The sequence below is a fragment of the Athene cunicularia genome (genome assembly GCF_003259725.1).
Source record: "Athene cunicularia isolate RWA chromosome 6 unlocalized genomic scaffold, athCun1 chr6_part2, whole genome shotgun sequence".
Taxonomy (NCBI): Eukaryota; Metazoa; Chordata; class Aves; order Strigiformes; family Strigidae; genus Athene; species Athene cunicularia.
In genome coordinates, this window is record NW_020799106.1 from 9,580,722 (window position 1) to 9,593,548 (window position 12,827).

General features: G+C 41.0%; 1 protein-coding gene across 12 annotated transcripts in view; it reads left to right on the top strand.

Annotated features, from left to right (window-relative positions):
* The window catches only part of PCDH15 (protocadherin related 15), a 457,138-nt gene that overhangs the window by 157,640 nt on the left and 286,671 nt on the right, over positions 1-12,827 (top strand). The window contains exon 3 of one of the 12 annotated variants that reach the window (XM_026851787.1): positions 2,778-2,831. The exons of the other annotated variants lie outside the window; for them this stretch is intronic. The gene's annotated coding sequence lies outside the window, so the exon portion shown is untranslated. The remainder of the gene's footprint in view (positions 1-2,777; positions 2,832-12,827) is intronic. 12 annotated transcript variants of the gene reach the window in all.

Sequence of the window (12,827 nt, forward strand, 5' to 3'; positions counted from 1 at the left end):
TTTGTGCTGGAAAAGATACCAGACAGCGTTTGCACTGCGTGGTTGCTTGGCATCCAGGTAGAACGTGTAGATCTGCTGGGCAGGAGCCAGCAAGCCTGTGACTGATGCCACCTCGGTGGCGGCTGGTGGCAGCAGAGGGACGAGGTGAATATTTTGTGGGTAAGTTTCACAGGAGTGTCCTGGCAGCAGAGGAATGATGAGACACGGGATGCCACTAGCCATTAATAGAAGAATTTTGTACACCAACAGGTTCCGGCTTTTCTTCTTGCTTTTCTCCCAGGCTTGATCTGTGTGGCCGTGTCTCAGTTCTGTCTGGTTTTTGTTCCTAGAGAAGCTCTGTTCTCGTGGTCACTTTTGACCCTGGAGATGCCCAGGTGTGACCCTGAGCAGACAATATGAGGAGATGGATGACGTGCTGCCGAGTTGGGGGCTGGTGTGTGAGCCAGCCTTGGGGAGTGAGACGAGGTATCAGCACGCTTAGGGATTATGCCATTTTCTAACACTGTAGTTGTTAAATTCCCAAGTCCTGTTCAGAATGTGTGTGAATTGTGTTTTATTCAGCCGCTTGCACGTGGGCAAATTTTCACAGGGTGGCAAAAGGCACATCCCTGATGGGATTCAACACTTCATTTCAAATCCGTGCTCTGAGGAAGATAATCTAGAACTATTAAAAGGTGCAAGAGGTTTATTTTCAGCTGGTTTCATTGTTAAAAATTACTGTCTTAAGACAACACCCTTGTTTTATGAAGTAATCTCAGATGTTTAAACATTGCAGGGTTCTTAGCAGTATTATAGCAAGAAGCTTGACTGATCCTCAAGTCAGGTGGTACCAGTCATGCATGTATATAATCATTAATATGTTTTATCATTTCAGTGAATTTTTGACTTCATTACATGCTTTTTTCCTTTAGGATTTGCTGCAACTGCTTGATAAAGCAAATGCCTGAAGTTTTCATTTCTGTAGGGCATACAGCAGAACAGCAAAAACTTAGTTAATCACAAGTCTAATATTCTAACTCAGCTTTTCTTTTTAAAAAGAGCTTTCAGATTACAAGCAAAACCAAATGCCATGAGCTCTCTAGCAGCCTCCTCCCAGTGTTTGTTCACTCAGTGACTTTTTCTTTATGCTAAGACCCACTCAGACAGTCCTTCAGTGAGTGTGATTTCCCTTTGGAAAAGGAGCAGGTGTATCTGAAGGAAAAAAAAAAAATCATAATTTACAAGGTAAGTGACGAAAAGGTTGAAAACCTGATTGTCAAGTTACGCTTGTAAACTGGACATGTCCTTGCTGCCCCTCTGACACCCAGCTCAGGGCGGTCAGAAATAATTGACTGTCTCTGGAGAATAGTGGGGCTTTAACAGGTTTGGCTTTTTCCCCTGATAACTGCAATACTGCTGCTTAAAACTGGTTTTTGAATGTAACATTTTAGTGGCATTAAGGACTTAAAGAAGCCAGTGTTTGGTTGCAAAGACAACAGAACTAGTTAGAACTTGATTTTGAATGTCCTAAAGAGGAAAAAACAATGTTTGTAGGTGGAATGTAGTTCCAAGTATTTCTGGTTTACTTAGTTTTCTATTAGTATGTCTGCCAGTACAGTCATGAATGGGTACCAGTGACAATAAATGAGCTCGATTTTGTGTGTTTTGGTGTAATGAGAAGAAAATAGCAGGGAAGGATGTTAGACTGATAACTGTATCAGTCTGTCCATTATAATCCATCAGTCTTTTTTCTTGCTGTTGAAATTGCCTGATTCTGTATCCTACTCCAAAACCAGTGGTGTGACTCTTTCTCAACCACCCTCTTGTCATTTTTTTTTTTGAATTCTGATTCCTTACATCAACCCAAATCACAGAAGTTTATGCACAATTGTAGGTTGCAAGTGGACTTGTAGATTTCTGTGAATAACAAAGTCCTTTTTGTGTGCTTTTTATTTCTGTAATAAAGCAATTCACAGGAAAAGAAACCATTTCTCTCTCCCCATGGAAGAAAACTCTTTCCCTGACCTCATAGAAGGGAAAAATGTATAGAAAAAAATAATACATATTGCTAGGCAATAATGTATAGAAAGTTTAGGTGATTTAAAAAAACAAAAAAGTGCACCATTCCTCCAGAAATAGTTTATTATAGATCACTAAAGAATGAATTTCAAAGGCAGAAGCTCCTTTTCCTCTGTCCTGCTATCAGGCTCTCCTGCTGTTTGTCATTTGGGGTAGTTTCTCCTTCATTTGCCACTGCTTGAGGCATCACAAGAAATTCCTTCATTCTCTGAAAAGTTTCATCTCCCACTTTTCTAAATAGACAAGCTTTCCAAGAAATTGTGGATTTTCCTCTGTCTGTTAGAAAGTCAAGTGTGCCCTTGATCTGCAGTGTTGACTCCGCAACTCAGGGATTCTTTTTGCCTCTGAAAATAGGACAGATATTGTATCAAGGTACAGTAAGACTGAATTATTGTTTCACAAGACTTGTATTCAAATCTCATTAAAGATACAAATTGAGATCTGTGGTAATTTTTTCTGCCTGGATGATGTCTGATCATAGCTTTTCCCTGCATTTCCCACACATTTGCCTTTTACCCCCCTTTCACAATATCTGTGGCTTTCCAACACCTGCAGCTGGGAGACTAGAGCCAAACCCACCTAAGCAGTCACTTTGGGGCAAAGTTTTGGAAAACATGGATTTAATCACTCTGCCTTTGTTAGTGAATGGAATGCACCAAGACAACCCAAGTTTGATGGCAATGCTCTTTTTTTTTTTTTTTTTTTTTTTTTTCCCCCAGGATACTTCCCTGCAGAAAGTAGCACAAGCAGATAGGGAGAATGGATAAACATCAGTAAGTTTTCCTTTTTTGCTTTCTTTATAAGGAGAAAACAGATACATGAGGTTGTTACAGTGCACAGTAGATGCCTTGAAAATACTAAAAAAATTATGCAGATAGCCATAAGCACTGTTTAGGTAGGCCTTTTAAAATTTTAATAATTCAGCTTTAGAGCAGAGTGTTACAGGCTCCTGCTGCTCCTCTCAGAGCGATATGCAAACAGGCCCTAGGATGGCTCCAAATTAAGGTAAAAACATTCAAGTCATTTAATTCACACCTTCAACGGCCATGGCCTGATTACAGTGTTCCTGAACGAATCCTCAATCTGTTTCATTATTTATAAATCCTTGAGTGTTTAAAGTGTAAATTAGACTTTTCTGAGCAGAGAACCAATAAACCCCAAATGTTGATTTGCTTGAGTAATGGCTAAAGGAATTGGAAAGCAAACAAGATTTACAAAACCACTTTTTAGTATATATTTGTGATCTGACACACTCTGAAATGTGCCCAAGAACTCAAAACCACACTATCTGAATATGTGGTCTTCCCAAGGAAATGTGAGGAATGGATAGCCGCCCTGCACTCCATCTCTGGGGGCTTCATGCTGAAACACTCATTTTAATAAAACAGTTTGTGTTAGAATTTCCTTGGTCAGAGACACCCCCCGATGCCCATCCTTATTATCGATATTTTCTCACCTGAATTGAGAGCTCGAGTCCCACCCTATTTGCACAATCCCAGAGACTTATTTTAAGTTAATTTTGAAATACAGGTTTTTGTTTTGAGAGGCAAACCTAGCCATAGCTTGGCATTTCCTGAGTGACAAAAATCTGTTTTTCCAAATACACAATTTTTCTAGAATCAGAATGAAAGTTAGATATTTTCCAATTTTCTGTAGAATGGAATTAGAAATATGGTATCTTCTCAGAAAAATACAAATGAAAGAGAACAACCAGTCTCTCCAATTCGCATTCATCTTGTGCATAAAGATGCTGATGCCCAGGTAGCAAGTATTGGTACCAAGGAGGAGGATTCAGAGGACCTTTGCTTCACATGAGTCTTCCAAGATCCTGAGGCTTATCTGTAGGGAAAGAGCCAGGAAATCCTGATTGTTCCAACTAGGCTGTTTCTTCCTATGTTCAGTTTTTGGGACTTGGAGGTTCTCCTATTTGACAGGAGGGACCTAAAGGCCTGAAGAGCCCTGGCTGCAGCCCTTCTTGCTGATCGCTCTGCCCTGGAGCTCAGAAGCCATGGGCTCACCCTGGAGGTCCCCATGGTCCTGGGGGGATTTTGGGTTAAGTTTGGCATTTGACCTGGTCCAAGGTGACACCACAGATGACAGCTCAGGCTCCTCTGTGTTCTTGGTGCATGTAGGTATGAAGAACCTGGTCTTGTGTCCTCAGCAACCAAGAAAGTAAAAAATTGAGGTAGATCCCTGGTGAAAACCTGTTTGTATTGCAGCAACATTTGTTATACCTGACAGATAGAGAATATTTGCAGGAACTTAAAAATAGTGTTATCAGAAAATTATCAGTTGGGGATCTTGAAAAGAAGCAGACGGGCTGCAAATATAAACTTTATCACTCATGGTCTGTAGTTGCCTTAAAAAAAGGTCACGGCAGTTGGCAGTAATTTAATCCAGGAACACTCTCAGTTTTTGAAGTTGCATTTCTTTCAACCTATACATGCAAATTTTTGTCTCATTTAAGGACGTGTCAGTGTAAAGTATTGCTGGTTTTAAAATCTGGCACTTTTGCACTCAGTATGTGAATGGTTGCAGATGTACTTTGAATGTGTTCAAAGAAAGAGGCAGAACCTGTTAACCTGAGGAAGGATTTGGAAAGAAAAAGCCCAAAGTTAAAGAACATGAAAATAAATTTAGAGGAACGTGTTTGGACTTTTGGGTTGAACGCAGTGTCATAGATTTGAGTTTGATGAACAAGAAAATGGGTGATGGAAGGAAACTGCGATGTGCTTGCAGGTGAGGATGTCTCTTCACAGGTCTGGAGAAGGAAGGTACCACAGAGCAGTGTTTTGCGGGTGATCTTTGCACTCCTGTGCAAAGGTCATGAGAAAATACCGTGTCTTTCTGTTGACCGTGGGTGCCACTGATCCTGTTTGCTGCACGAAGCACATTTTCTCCTAGAAATGTTTTGCAGGTAGAACCTGTGGCTGGACTGCTAGATGCTGGGACTTCCCAGGAATAAGATTGGGACTTGGTAGCACGCACATGGTAACTTTGCTGTGTTTGGGATGTGTGGGTGTGTCTTTAATTATGAGGAGCTTGACCATATCGCACAGACATAGTAAATTAAAACTGTGTTGTGCTAGGAAATAGCTAGTATGTGTGTCCTGGCCTTCCACTGATGTCTCTGCAGTCACACAGCTAAAATTGTTTTTGCTTTCGCCTGGCTTGGTACCTGCTTGGCAGGTGAAGAGTAAATGCAACATTTATTAATGTTTATTAATATGGTCTCAATAAAATAAAACAGGTCTGAAAGAGAAATGAGATTAGTTTTGTGGTAATATATTTAAATGGGAAGGCTTGGGATCCCTCCTGGATATCCCTGGAGGCCTGTTTCCTTTTAAATGGAAATCATTTGCAGGTACCAAACTTAATAATTGATGCACATAATCAGAGCATTTTTGTTCCCAGGGGCTCAGTTCTGGCTGGGAATATACACAAACTCTGTTAATATAGCTTTTTCCCCAAAGGACTGAAATAAAACCAGGAGTTTTCAACATATGTAATAATCTTACTCTCAGAAGTTACAAATTTTGGTCCAAAATCTCGTTTGTAGAATTAGGTATTGTGGCAAGAAATGTCCATTACTTTGGGGTAATTTCTACATTGCAAATCATGGCAGAACGTTGCTGTTCCAGAACATGGAATTGTATAAAGTTTCCTTTTGACATACCCCCTGTGCTCCAGGATTGCCCTGGGCTGGTTCTCCCTCATCTCTGAGTGTTTAGTAAGGCAAAGAATAACTTTCCAGTTGTGGCTTTCAAACTCGGACCAAATTCAGGAAGAGGTCCAATATGTGAATGGAAGTAAAACTTGCTGATGTTTCTTCTGTCTCTCAATATAACAGGGTCATAGAATAAAAACTGCCAGTCCATTCTTCTGGCTTTGTGGGATTTGGTCTTTGTTTCTGATGAATGTTTGTCAGATGTCTTCCTAAGACATCCAGCGCTGAAGGTCTCCTCTTCTTAGAAGCCTCATGATCTTTCCTGGGTTTATATGCCTGGTTGTTATTGCAGTTCCTAAATCCAGGGCTACCAACTATCAGCCCTTTGTTTTCACTCCCTGACTTGTCTTTCTAATCTCTGACTAATTCGTGAATTCATTTGTGTTGCTTTTAGGCAAGGACACTGTGTTCGCTCTTGTTTCTGCTGTACATCATTGTTGTGCCACTTTACACCGAGTTTAGTAATTTCAAAAGCGTTTTCCCTTATCATCTGACCCCGACAAAATGCAGAGATAATCCCTATGCTGGTTTTTATTTCTCACAGAAGAGTTTGTCTAAATAGAATAAAACTTCTGGGAAATTTAAGGGTGCTAATGCGTTTCCTTTATCAAAGGATGTGTAACTAGAGGAAGTTTTTCTAATTCCAGATAGCTTCATCCCTGAAAAGCCTAACTCAAAGTCGTTGCATTCTGCCTATTTATGCGTATCCTTCTTGTTGTGTGCTGTGTCTTAAAATCAAAATCACCTTCAAGAACTGCTGTTGCCAAGGTCTTCTGGGAAATGAGACAAGAAACAAAGTGTTTGCTGGAATAGTCTGAAGACTTTTTATCTCACCGCTGACTGTAGTATGTGCTTTTTTACTATATCTGCGCTGTCTGGTAAGAGGAGGAATGTTTTCTTTTTGAAATGTTCCCAGAAATTTTAGCCTGTGTATTTTGTGTCTTGATAGCCTTTCCGTTGCATGTGTGGGTAATTTATAAGGTAACGTTTTTGTTAATGGTAATTTTCTTTGTGTCTGCACTTGTTGTCAGATATCAGAGAGCATCAATCTGGGAATATGTTTTCAGGAAATAGCAGCTTTTTGTATATATAATGGAGAATCTTATGTCAACCTTAACAATTAGTTTCTGATCCCATTTGCTAAAATAAAAAATAATCCTACAGTTCAATGTCTTTCAAACTTCTATTTCAGTAGACATTTTATCTTTGTGGGGTTGCCAGAGACTCAGCAGCCTACTTGGCAGATGAGCAGGTGGTCTGGGGGCCAGGGAGGCTGCTAAAAGCCCCTGGACTAGGGGTGTCCTCCTGGCTGCACGACAGACAGCCACCCTGGCCTCCCCTCCAGTTGTTTGGACAACCTTTGCTGCTCTGCACATTCATGTCTGCTGACTCGGAGAGAGGTCAGATTATTAGTTTTCCTTCTGTTAGCAGGATGATATGCTCTGAATGTATGCACGGTTACATATTTATTTAGTCCCTTGAGCAAAATAGAATTGACGCCTTCTCGATATATGCAGTTGTAAGCTTTTGAAGAAAAGCCTGTGGGGTCTGTAAATGTCTTTTTTACATGTAAAGCCAGTTACCTAGGGGACAAGGGAGATCTGGAACCAAGGAGCACATGGGAGAGGGACGTGTAAGTCACTTAGAGGTACAGATCTGTCCTGAACACTGCCTGTTGGCCTCTGCTGCAACCAGGATATCAGAACAGATGGGCCTTTGGTCTCAGCTTATACAGGTATTTGCATATGCAATTGTACATTTAAAAAAAAAAAAAAAATATCTGAGGAAGCATGACTGAATTTTTTACATCTTAAAAAAAGTTCTTTCTAAGTTACATTTTATAGAGGTTGAAATTTTAGTAGAAATTCAGTGTAAACCTTTAGATACTCTTTTGAAGAGAGTGTTTGCATTTGCCCTCTGTACCATTAAGAGTTAGAATGAGTTCAGAAGAGTCTCAAATGCTAAGGAAAATAGAAAATTTTCCCAGAATGAGAAGTTTTTAAAGACTGAAATTGGAAAAAAAAGATCCCCTGTAGGGGAAAGACATTAATTTCCCAGCTGTCTTCTGCACACTTGATTTGCTTTGCCACTTGCAATGCAGAGTTTTGTCAGACATCTAGTAAAGGACTTTGCAGACCATGGTCTGTCCAATCCCATGAAGACGTTTAGGATGGAGGTGTGCCGCTGTCAGTGGTGTGGGGGGGCAGGCACAGCAACGTGCCTCTCGAGCTGGGTACAGAAAGAGAAATTAAATATTAGGAAAGTCTCATGTAAAGGGGCCTTCTGCTGGCTCCATTTTTGGTTTAAGGCCTCAGAAATGTCCCCTGGAGGAGAGGGACAGAAGCAGCCAGTGTAGCCGTGGCTCCGGTACTCTGGGGAGGGAGCTACATCTCTTTTCAATTTACCTTAGACTGTTGCTATAATCATTGGGGTAGGACTCTGGATTTTGCTCTGTGTAGTCTGTCACGGTATGGTGGAGAAATGTAGTCTGTAGAGATCTAACAAATATAGTTAATTTTTTGGTAGAAGTACTGGGTTCTGTTGTGCCATGGAGAAATAAAATAACGGTATTTTAAAAATCAACAAACTTGAGTCAGTCTGTGGACACTGGCATGCTTTGCTTACTGTGTTTGCATTACGAAGCACTAAGAAGTTTTCTCTCAGAAAAACTTACAGAAAGAAGATACAAGAGCAACGTCAGTGGCCTCACCATGGGGCCTGGTGGTGACCTTCCGCCAGTGAAACATTAAAGGAGGAACAAGAGGACCCCTGAACATCCAAAAAAAAAAAAAAAAATTTGAGAGGAATTTCTGAAAATCTGTTTTCATGTTTTCGTGGTTCTAGGCTGGTTTTAAACCTTTAAATTCAGTGTTTTCAGTTTTTTCTCTCAACTCTGAAGTTAAGGATGGGGTGAGAAAGGATGGGGTGCTTGTTTTTGTCTGAGATGATGCTTTGCTGTCATAATCTTACAGGATGGGACTTTGTGCACAATAACAAATGATTTGGGACTTTGAGTGAGCTTGAAACTTGTAAACTCTTTCCCTAGCTAGACCCCCTGGCCTCCCCAGTCCTTAGCGGTATTTGCGCTAGGATAGTATAGTCTCTGAAGCCTGAATGCTTTTTCCCTGTATCCCTGCTCTGTCCTCTGACTTTTTTAAATCTGCTTCTCTCAGTGCTGCTCTGTGACCCAAACTCTCTGCTTCACCGCTTCCTCTTTGCCCTCTGCTTTCTCCTGGGCATCCATCTCTGTCTTTCCACAGTTACTCTTTATCTGTTCATCCTTTTAAAAGGGGGGCAGGAGGAATTATAAAAAAAAAATAATCTTGGTTTATACACCTAGGAAGGCAAGTACTGAATATTTAGTGAATTTAGTAGTTAGCATTTGACCATCATTCATTCTTCTTCTGGTTTCTTTTCAACCTCATTTGTTATGTTTTGATGTAGAGTGTAAATGTTGTGGGTCAGATTTCTCAAAGTCACAGAGCGATTCTATGTGTGAAGCACTGAGGTGCTTCTCATATGGCTTTATGGGACTCTGGTCCCATTGTGAATCTGGAGGGATGGCAGGGAGGAAGGACTGTGATTCTTACTGTCCTGCAGGACAGGCATACGTATGCTCTGAACTGATGGTGATCCCAGTGCAGCTGCCTTTCCCCAGGCGGGACCTGCCTCTAAAATGTCTTCCAGTATCTTGCTGTGCTGTTTCAGCCTGGGACAGGAGTCGTTAGCGCTGGGTCTGTCTTCATGATGGCTGGGAATCACACAAATAAGAAAATGGGTCATCTTCACTTGTAGTGGACACAAACTGTACAATGCCTTAAGAACAGACCTTTTCACCATACTACACAAATTCTTACGGTGGCTCAAGGTGGCTTAGAAGGTCCATGTGGGGGGACTAGGATAAATAAAAGCCTGAAACCTGAACTTCTCAAACTCCTCATCTGGGCAAAATAATGTGCCGGTTTTAGCTATGCTCTGTAATTGCTTGGAGGCTGTGGCTGCATGTGGAGCAGGATGGGAGAAGACGGGCCAGGACAGCAGGAAAACAATCTTGAAGCAACCTTGGAAACTTCTTAGAGATCTCTATTGATAATGTGAGGATGGAGAACAGAAAATATGTAATCCAGGAGGTGGCTTTGTAGAATTACTCTATTTTTGTGTATGAATCTGTAGTGTGGGTCTAAGTTCATGATAATGTTGAGAATTTACTTCTGTAATAAGGTTTTCATTTTCCATTGACTTCTAATTTATTGCTAGTTAATCCATGCTATTCTACAGACATACACCTTCAAATGTAGAAAAATAAGTTTGTGATCCAGGTTTAACTGTGAAAACTCTGTAGAATATAAAAAAAAAGTGACTACCATTTCAACTGATCTATCTAATGCCTTTGTATAAGAAAATAATCCCCGTTTTCAAATTGCTTTACAATCAATGGCAGGCAGAGGTGTGGTTTTTAATTCACATTTGCTCTGTCTGAAAGAAACCCATTTTATTGGATGCTGTGTAAACATTGCTCAGAAGTCACTGAGTAGAGGAGAAGCTATTGGGTGCGTGCAGGTGGAACTTTGGTTCTGCAGCACGTTGTTATGGTCCTGAGCAGCCAGAGGTGGGACTGGCACATGGAGACCTTCCCGAATCTCTGACCTCCATCTGCCTGCCTCCCTCTTCAACTTGAGCAACAGAAGATGCAAGTGCAGAGGCCCCAGTGGGAATGCTGTTCACCCTTTGGTGGAAGGTTTACAACCACTTGGTCTGGCTGACATGGGGTTCCGAGGCTCCAGTGAAGATGCCCCCCTGGATGTCAGCCCACTCAGGCACCATCGCTGAGTCTGAGCTCACCAGCTTGCTGCTGTCCAGTGATGCTAACTTCAATGGCTCTTTATAAAGCAGAAGTTTCTCATTTCTTTAGACTCATTATTTTAGCTATCCTTGCTTGGTTGGTTTTCATTTTTTAATACACTAGGTGGGAAAACCCCTACTGCTTTAGAGTGCAAAAGTGATGAGTTTCCTTCCATCTATTGACAACTATTGGTACTTTTCCTTTCTGCAGCTCAAAGAGTTAGAGAGTGTGTGTATGGATATATATGCCTTTTAAGTACCAATTTTTCTTCTCACTCATCTTTTCAACAAGTGAATATGTCGCATTGCTCATTTAATGTACCATGACTCTGAGTGCAGAGCGTAGGATACCTGATTCTTTCCTTAAGTTACTTCTTCCAGGTGGGTACCATGCATAATGCTCCCAGACTAAATACCACCAGCTGAAAAATTCACAACTGTTGTTCCAGGGTTAGGAAATACTGTGTATGTTCATTGTAAATACCCTGACACGTTATTTAGACTTTGTTGTGCGAAGAGCAGAATATGATTTTAAAAATTATATTTAGCCTTTTTGCACATCATACTGGTGAGGTAGCTGCTCATGTAATTTTACAATATCAGAGATTAATCATGCTGTTGCAGGTGGTTTTATCTTTTAATCAACTTTGAAAGTAAAAATAAAAAGTTTTAGACTATTATTGAAGGAAGGATAAGTACATTTGGATGATAAAAAACTTCAGGGCTGTAGTTTTGCCTTGGCTTTAGGCATGCTTCCCTTCAGGCTTTGGCTTCAGCCCTGTAGCTGGTGAGTGCTCATGTGCTTCTGGGATTTCTCACAATTTTCTGCGCTGAAAATGCAGCTGAAGCTGAACACAGCCCTTCTAGTACTGAGAGTGCAGAAGGCTACACCCTGTTATAGTGTACAAGAGCCCTGTTGAGGGCAAGGTCTGTCCAGTTTGTGTTTCGCATGTTTGCAGAAATACAGCTTGCTTAATGGGTGCAGTGAGGTGCCTCTCCTCAGTGCCGCTGGGACTGACCACCCCGATGGGTCAAGTCCTTAGTCCCACTGTCAGGCACGAAGCTGAGCCTTTGCCTGGTGCACCCCTTTAGTAGTGTCACTGGGGAGGTGGGACGTGCTCCCCGTGCCGTCAGCCCAGTGACTGCAAAAAAAAAAAAAAAAAAAAAAAAAAAAAACCATGAATGCCTTTTAATTCCTAAAACTGCAGTGGCTACTGTCTGTTAGAGTCCTGTTTTCTGATTCATGTGCCAGCATAAAGGTTATTCCCAGACCAGTCATAATTCACTCACTCTTTAAAAAAGGGCTCCACCAAGACATTCAACTAAAATAATCCCAAGTTGTGTCTAAATCATTTAATAAGTGAGTCCTCACTGAGCCCTGTGTGTCTGCTGTCTTTAGTAGAGCATAAACTGCAAATTCTGTATTTCATGGCTTTTGCACCCAAGTCCCTTGTAATGCCCTTCCCTTAGAAAGATCGATTTCTGCAACAGACTGATCTGTAAAAACAAACCCTCCCCTGTTGTTTCAGACTAATGAAGATTTTCAGTTTCTGAATTCCTCTCAAAGGAATAGCCTTGTGTAGAACTATAGATATAATATTTACAGTGCTCTATAATTTTTATTTTTGTTGTCTTGCTTTGTAGCTACTTGTTGAATAATTCCCAGTTCAGGTAACATTTCTGACTAAATGTCATTACTTTCAGAAAAATGATGTTACACCTGAAAATAATAGATGTTTCATCTCTTGTACAGTCTGCTGGTTTCTGGCTTTTTGTTGTTTTTAGCTGACAACTTGCTTGACTTTGATTCCTTGAGGCTTATTCTGTACTAATCCCTTGAAAATCTGTATGGTCTTTCCCCAGGACATCTCAGTCATCAATACGGCTTCAGTGAAGGTCGAAAAGTAGCCAATCTACTTTTGTTGATGTGCAATCTGACTTTCACATCAGTCTTTATTTTTAATTAACCATGAAAAATATCACTAATTATAATCCCTGGTGTCCTTTTCAATGACTTGTGCACACAGAACAGATGCAGGGAACAGCGCTGAAATACTACTGAACATTTGGGTTTTTGAGTGTGACCTCCCCAAACTTGGGTACAAGGAACATGTATCTACACTAGACAACCTCTCTCTTCACTGTGAGTCTCAGCATCCTGTTTAGGTGCCCTCAGCAGACTTTGACCCACCCCTCATCC